This window comes from Nomascus leucogenys, chromosome 12 (genome assembly GCF_006542625.1).
Source record: "Nomascus leucogenys isolate Asia chromosome 12, Asia_NLE_v1, whole genome shotgun sequence".
Lineage (NCBI taxonomy): Eukaryota > Metazoa > Chordata > Mammalia > Primates > Hylobatidae > Nomascus > Nomascus leucogenys.
This window is the reverse complement of record NC_044392.1, coordinates 84,376,729-84,385,228: the sequence shown is the minus strand read 5'-3', so window position 1 is coordinate 84,385,228 and position 8,500 is coordinate 84,376,729. Positions and strand designations below refer to the sequence as shown.

Sequence of the window (8,500 nt, the reverse complement as noted above, 5' to 3'; positions counted from 1 at the left end):
GGCGTGAACCCAGGAGGTGGAGCTTGCAGTGAGCTGAGATCGCACCACTGCACTCCAGGCTGGGTGACAGTGCGAGACTCTGTCTCAAAATAAATAAATAAAGATAAATAAAATAAAATAAACATGATTCTAAAAAAATTGCTTATTATTTCACTTACAGCTTTCCCATAGTATTAGAAATTTGATGTGCTAGTCCCTCCATTAGAAAACAGGCACAAGTAGCCACTTAGGGAACAAAGCACCATATCAATTAGGTCCTGTAAGTCCCAGAATTCAGACGTATCTGGAGAAGTTAGCTTTAAGAGAGAGACTGGGATCTGAGACCTCCCATTTTCCTGGTATTGGATGCTTCTGTTGGAATAACTGAGTTTGTACGGTGAATTTCAAGATGCTCAACTAGGCACCTGCATGGAAGTTTTAGGTAGGCCTGCCTCATAAATCCATCAGTGGTAGAATGGAGAATCCAAGAGAGTGCAGGTCTTGATTCTGATATAGATCATACACATATCATAAAGAAACAGAGAGGAAGTCTGGTCTTTTCCTAAGAACCTGAGTGTAAGAAAGAATGGAACATGTTTCCTGTCAACCCAACTACCTGGCACATGACTAATAGATATGACAGTCTCTGAAATTTCTTTCTGGGAAAGGAACAAATAAGGGGTGAAGGAATTGTTTAATATATTTTCCTTGCCAGTGCTTCCCAATGGGGAGATGAACAGAAGTAATCTGGGCTATAAGGTGAGATGAGAGCATGGGGATAGCAATAGTGTTGCTCTCTACACATAATTTATTTACCCATTTTTAAATTGTCAGACATTTAGATTATTTCCAATTGTTTATACTATAGTGAACGTATTTGCACATACTTCTTTGACCGCATCTTGGATTATTTCCTTAGGGTAGGCTTCTAATGTGGACTCAGGGTTCTATGAGAAGAGCAGAGTAAAGGCTCTTGTGTATACTACGGAAGTGTATTTCACAATGGTGGAACACTGATTCATGCTCAACCAAAGTGGTGTTACCATGCTGTGCCAGCTCTGAGAGTAACAATTAAGGAAGCTTTCAACAAAGAGATCAATAAATAATGGCATTTAATGGTTTTAACTTATATTTCTTTTATTACAAGGAATGGTGTATAATTTTCATCTTTATAGGACATTTATATTGCTTGTTTGTGTCCTCTGCTTATTTTTTGGCGCATTGGTGTTTTTTTCTTGTTATAAGATAAATTTTATGTTGTAAGAGGACAACCTTTTTCCATATTTGCTCCAAGTATGGTTCCCCAGTTAGCTCTCTGCCTTTCCATTGTTTTTAGAGTAGTGTGGTAGATATTGCTATTTTCTACCTGAATCTCTTTTTCCTATAGTTAATTATAGCTAAGCATGTGGCTACCTAACTAGGGACAACCTGTTCCAACCCTCCTTGTAGTTAAATGGAGCCATGCAATGTTTTGGCAATGCAATGTAAGCAGAAGTAATGGCTGCCATTTTCTGACTATATCAGTGGAGTAGAAGTGCTTACTTCATACTCTTCCTTCTACACTTTCACCAGCTGGAAACCCAGAGGAGGTACTGGCCCAGCTTTAACCATACAGGCAAAAAGAGTGCCTTAGGAGATAGCAGAGCAAGAAATTGGAAAGAACCTGGGTGATCGTAAATGGCACACCCTGGACTCCTGGATAAGAGTACATAAACTGCTTGTTCTTTAAACCATCTGCTATAGACTAATGTGTTCTTTTGAAATTCATATGTTGAAATCCTAACCTCTAATGGTGTTGGGAGGTAAGGCCTTTGGTAAGTGAATGGGTTATGAGGGTGGAACCCTTATAAATAAGATTAATGCCCTGATAAAAGAAGTCCCAGAGAGAGCTTCCTTGCCTCTTCTACCATGTGAGGTTACAGCGAGAAGACAACTGCCTATGAACTAGAAAAGTGGGCCTTCACCAGCCACCAAATCTGCCAGCTCCTTACTCTTGGACTTCTAAGCTTCTATAAAAGTAAGAAATAAATTTCTGTTGTATACAAGCCACACAGTTTATGATATTCTATTATAGCAGCAAGAGTGGACTAAGACACTATCATGTTGTTGACACTTTGGTACAGTAGTCTACATTTACCCTAATGTCTTTTGTCAAACAGAGGTTAGCTTTTTTTTCTTTCTTTCTTTTTTTAAAAAAATATAGAATGGGCTCATTCCAAGATGGCTGAATAGGAACAGCTGTGGTCTGCAGCTCCCAGCGTGATCGATGCAGAAGATGGGTGATTTTTACATTTCCAACTGAGCTCTGAAAAGAGCAGTGGTTCTCTCAGCACAGGATTTGAGCTCTGAGAATGAACAGACTGCCTCCTCAAGTGGGTCCCTGGCCCCCGTGTAGCCTAACTGGGAGACACCTCCCAGTAGGGGCTGACTGACCCCTCATACAGCTGGTGCCCCTCTGGGATGAAGCTTCCAGAGGAAGGATCAGGCAGCAATATTTGCTGTTCTGCAATATTTGCTGTTCTGCAGCCTCTGCTGGTGATACCCAGGCAAACAGGGTCTGGAATGGACCTCCAGCAAACCCCAACTGACCTGCAGCTGAGGGACCTGACTGTTAGAAGGAAAACTAACAAAACAGAAAGGAATAGCATCAACATCAACAAAAAGGACATCCACACCAAAACCCCATCTGTAGGTCATCAACATCAAAGACCAAAGGTAGATAAAACCAAAAACATGGGGAGAAACCAGAGCAGAAAAGCTGAAAATTCTAAAAACCAGAGTGCCTCTTCTCCTCCTAAGGATCGCAGCTCCTTGCCGGAATAGAACACAACTGGATGGAGAATGAGTCTGATGAGTTGACACAGTAGGCTTCAGAAGATTGATAATAACAAACTTCTCTGAGCTAAAGGAACATGTCCTAACCCTTCTCAAGGAAACTAAAAGCCTTGAAAAAAGTTAGAAGAATGGCTGACTAGAATAAACAGTGTAGAGAAGACCATAAATGACCTGATGGAGCTGAAAACCATGGCACGAGAACTTTGTGATGCACGCACAAGCTTCAGTAGCCGATCTGATCAAGTGGAAGAAAGGGTATCAGCAACTGAAGATCAAATTAATGAAATAAAGCAAGAAGAGAAGTTTAGAGAAAAAAGAGCAAAAAGAAATGAACAAAGCCTCCAAGAAATATGGGACTATGTGAAAAAACCAAATCTATGTTTGATTGGTGTACCTGAAAGTGATGGGGACAATGGAACCAAGTTGGAAAACACTCTTCAGGATATTATCCAGGAGAACTTCCTCAACCTAGCAAGGCAGGCCAACATTCAAATTCAGGAAATACAAAGAACACCACAAAGATACTCCTCGAGAAGAGTAACCCCAAGACACATAATTGTCAGATTCACAAAGGTTGAAATGAAGGAAAAAATGTTAAGGGCATCCAGAGAGAAAGGTTGGGTTACCCGCAAAGGGAAGCCCATCAGACTAACAGCAGATCTCTTGGCAGAAACCCTACAAGCCAGAAGAGAATGGGGACCAATATTCAACATTCTTAAAGAAAAGAATTTTCAACCCAGAATTCCATATCCAGCCAAACTAAGCTTCATAAGTGAAGGAGAAATAAAATCCTTTACAGACAAGCAAATGCTGAGAGATTTTGTCACCACAAGCCTGCCTTATAGGAGCTCCTGAAGGAAGCACTAAACATGGAAAGAAACAACTGGTACCAGCCCCTGCAAAAACATGCCAAATTGTAAAGACCATCGATGCTATGAAGAAACTGCATCAACTAACGAGCAAAATTACCAGCTAACATCATAATGACAGGATCAAATTCACACATAACAATATTAACCTTAAATGTAAATGGGCTAAACTCCCCAATTAAAAGACACAGATTGGCAAATTAGATAAAGAGTCAAGACCCATCAGTGTGAGGAATTCAGGAGACCCATCTCATGTGCAGAGACACACATAGGCTCAAAATAAAGGGATGAAGGAAGATCTACCAAGCAAATGGAAAGCAAAAAAAAGCAGGGGTTGTAATCTTAGTCTCTGATAAAGACTTTAAACCAACAAAGATCAAAAGAGACAAAGAAGGTCATTACATAATGGTAAAGGATCAATTCAACAGGAAGAGTTAACTATCCTAAATATATATGCACCCAATACAGGAGCACCCAGATTCATAAAGCAAGTCCTTAGAGACCTACAAAGAGACTTAGACTCCCACACAATAATAATGGGAGACTTTAACACCCCACTGTCAATATTAGACAGATCAATGAGGCAGAAGGTTAACAAGGATATCCAGGACTTGAACTCAGCTCTGGTATTGGTCTGCTATTGGTATAGCAGACCTAATAGACATCTACAGAACTCTCCACCCCAAATCAACAGAGTATACATTTTTCTCAGCACCACATTGTGCTTATTCCAAAACTGACCACATAGTTGAAAGTAAAGCACTCCTCAGCAAATATAAAACAGAAATCACAACAGACTGTCTCTCAGACCACAGTGCAATGAAATTAGAACTCAGGATTAAGAAACTCACTCAAAACTGCACAACTATCTGGAACGTGAACAACCTGCTCCTGAATGGCTACTGGGTAAATAACAAATTAAAGGGAGAAATAAAGATGTTATTTGAAACCAATGAGAACAAAGACAGAACATACTAGAATCTCTGGGACATATTTAAAGCAGTGTGTAGAGGGAAATTTATAGCACCAAATGCCCACAAGAGAAAGCAGGAAAGATCTAAAATTGACACTGTAATGTCACAATTAAGAGAACTAGAAAAGCAAGGGCAAACAAATTCAAAAGCTAGAAGACAAGAAATAACTAAGATCAGAGCAGAAGTAAAGGAGACAGAGACACAAAAAAAAACCTTCAAAAAATCATTGAATCCAGGAGCTGTTTTTTTGAAAAGATCAACAAAATTGATAGACCACTAGCAAGACTAATAAAGAAGAAAAGAGAGAAGAATCAAATAGATGCAATAAAAAATGATAAAGGGGATATCACCACTGATCCCACAGAAATACAAACTACCATCAGAGAATACTATAAACACCTCTACACAAATAAACTAGAAAATCTAGAAGAAGTGGATAAATTCTTCGACACATCCACCCTCCCAAGACTAAACCAGGAAGAAGTTGAATCTCTGAATAGACCAATAACAGGCTCTGAAACTGAGGTAATAGTTAATAGCCTACCAACCAAAAAAAGCCCAGGACCAGATGGATTCACAGCAAAATTCTACCAGAGGTACAAAGGGGAGCTGGTACTATTCCTTCTGAAACTATTCCAATCAATAGAAAAAGAGGGAATCCTCCCTAACTCATTTTATGAGGCCAGCATCATCCTGATACCAAAGGTTGGCAGAGACACAACAAAAAAAAAAAGAGAATTTTAGACCAATATTCCTGATGAGCATCGATGCGAAAATCCTCAATAAAATACTGGCAAACCGAATCCAGCAGCACATCAAAAAGCTTATCCACCAATATCAAGTTGGCTTCATCCCTGGGATGCAAGGCTGGTTCAACATATACAAAGGAATAAACATAATCCATTACATAAACAGAACCAATGACAAAAACCATGATTATCTCAATAGATGCAGAAAAGGCCTTCAACAAAATTCAACATCCCTTCATGCTAAAAACTCTCAATAAACTAGGTATTGATGGAATGTATCTCAAAATAAGAGCTATTTATGAAAACACACAGCCAGTATCATACTGAATGGGCATTCCCTTTGAAAACTGGCACAAGACAGGGATGCCCTCTCTCACCACTCCTATTCAACATAGTGTTGGAAGTTCCAGCCACGGCAATCAGGCAAAAGAAGGAAATAAAGGGTATTCAATTAGAAAAAGAGGAAGTCAAATTGTCCCTCTTTGCAGATGACATGATTGTATATTTAGAAAACCCCATCATCTCAGCCCAAAATCTCCTTAAGCTGATAAGCAACTTCAGCAAAGTCTCAGGATACAAAATCAACATGCAAAAATCACAAGCATTCCTATACACCAATAAGAGACAAACAGAGAGCCAAATCATGAGTGAATTCCCATTCATAATTGCTACAAAGAGAATAAAATGCCTAGGAATCCAACTTACAAGGGATGTGAAGGACCTCTTCAAGGAGAACTATAAACCACTGCTCAAGGAAATAAGAGAGGATACAAACAAATGGAAAAACATTCCATGCTCATGGATGGGAAGAATCAATATCGTGAAAAAGGCCATACTGCCCAAAGTAATTTATAGATTCAGTGCTATCCCTATCAAACTACCATGGACTTTCTTCACAGAATTAGAAAGAACTACTTTAAATTTCATATGGAACCAAAAAAGAGCCTGTATAGCCAAGACAATCCTAAGCAAAAAGAACAAAGCTGGAGACATCATGCTACATGACTGCAAACTATACTGCAAGGCTGCAGTAACTAAAACAGCATGGTACTTGTACCAAAACAGATACATAGACCAATGGAACAGAACAGAGGCCTCAGAAATAATGCCACACATCTACAACCATCTGATCTTTGACAAAACTGACAAAAACAAGCAATGGGGAAGAGAATCCCTGTTTAATAAATGGTGTTGGGAAAACTGGCTAGCCATATGCAGAGAACTGAAACTGGATCCCTTCCTTACACCTACACAAAAATTAATTCAAGATGGATTAAATACTTAAATGTAAGACCTAAAACCATAAAATCCCTAGAAGAAAACCTAGGCAATAACATTTAGGACACAGGCATGGGCAAGGACTTCATGTCTAAAACACCAAAAGCGATGGCAACAAAAGCCAAAATTGACAAATGGGATCTAATTAAACTAAAGAGCTTCTGCACAGCAAAATAAACTATCATCAGAGTGAACAGGCAACCTATAGAATGGGAGAAAATTTTTGCAATCTACCCATCTGACAAAGGACTAATATCCAGAATCTACAAGGAACTTAAACAAATTTACAAGAAAAAAACAACCCCATCAAAAAGTGGGTGAAGGATACGAACAGACACTTCTCAAAAGAAGGCATTTATGTGGCCAACAAACATATGAAAAAAGCTAGTCATCACTGGTCATTAGGGAAATGCAAATCAAAACCACAATGAGATACCATCTCATGCCAGTTAGAATGGAATGGTGATCATTAAAAAGTCAGGAAACAACAGATGCTGGAGAGGATGTGGAGAAATAGGAATGCTTTTACATTGTTGATGGGTGTGTAAATTAGTTCAACCATTGTGGAAGACAGTGTGGCGATTCCTCAAGAATCTAGAACCAGAAATACCATTTGACCCAGCAATCCTATTACTGGGTTTATACCCAAAGGATTATAAATCATTCTACTATAAAGACATGCACACGTATGTTTACTGCAGTGCTGTTCACAATAGCAAAGACTTGGAACCAACCAAAATGCCTATCAATGATAGACTGGATAAAGAAAATGTGTCATATATATACCATGGAATACTATGCAGCCGTAAGAAAGGATGAGTTTGGCCTGGCGTGATGGCTCATGCCTGTAATCCCAGCACTTTGGGAGGCTGAGCTGGGCAGATCATGAGGTCGGGAGATCAAGACCATCCTGGCTAACACAGTGAAACCCCCATCTCTACTAAAAATACAAAAATTTAGCCAGGCATGGTGGCGGGTGCCTGTAGTCCCAGCTACTTGGGAGGCTGAGGCAGGAGAATGGCGTGAACCCGGGAGGCGGAGCTTGCAATGAGCGGAGATCGCGCCACTGCACTGCAGCCTGGGCGACAGAGCCAGACTCAGTCTCAAAAAAAAAGGATGAGTTCATGTCCTTTGCAGGGACATGGATGAAGCAGGAAACCATCATTCTCAGCGAACTAACACAGGAACAGAAAACCAAACACCACATGTTCTCACTCCTAAGTGTGAGTTGAACAACCAGAATATACGGGCACAGGAAGGAGAACATCACACACTGGGACCTGTGGGGGGCTGGGGTGGTAGGGGCGGGATAGCATTCGGAGGGAATAGCATTAGGGACAGCATTAGGAGAAATACCTAATGTAGATGACGGTTTGATGGGTGCAGCAAACCACCGTGGCACTTGAATACTGATGTGACAAACTCGTGCGTTCTGCACATGTATCACAGAACTTAAAGTATAAATATATGTATATGTAGAATGCTTCACAAATTTGCGTCTCATCCTTGTGCAGGGGATGTACTAATTCTTTGTAGTTCCAATTTTAGTATATGTGCTGCCGAAGCCAGCACTAGCTTTTTTTTAAAAAAAAAAAACTAATAAACTATTTCTTTATGATATTTTGTGTTACTTTTATGTGGAAAATTCTTCCTCAGTCCAAGATCTTATAAGCATATATCAATTTGTCTAGCTTTTTTTGGTATAATTTAACAATTATAGTTCTTTAATTCATTTGGAATTGGTTTTGGTGTAATATGAGGTGAAGTGGCACACATTTTTTTCAAAGATTTTACCTCATGTTTTAGCATCAATTAT

The 8,500-nt window shown here is 39.6% G+C and overlaps 1 non-coding gene across 1 annotated transcript; it reads right to left on the bottom strand.

The window, feature by feature from the left end:
• Positions 1 to 8,153: 8,153 nt before the first annotated feature.
• LOC115837735 lies at positions 8,154 to 8,256 on the bottom strand. Its single transcript, XR_004032794.1, has one exon. It is a non-coding gene; the product is annotated as a U6 spliceosomal RNA (small nuclear RNA).
• Positions 8,257 to 8,500: the final 244 nt, after the last annotated feature.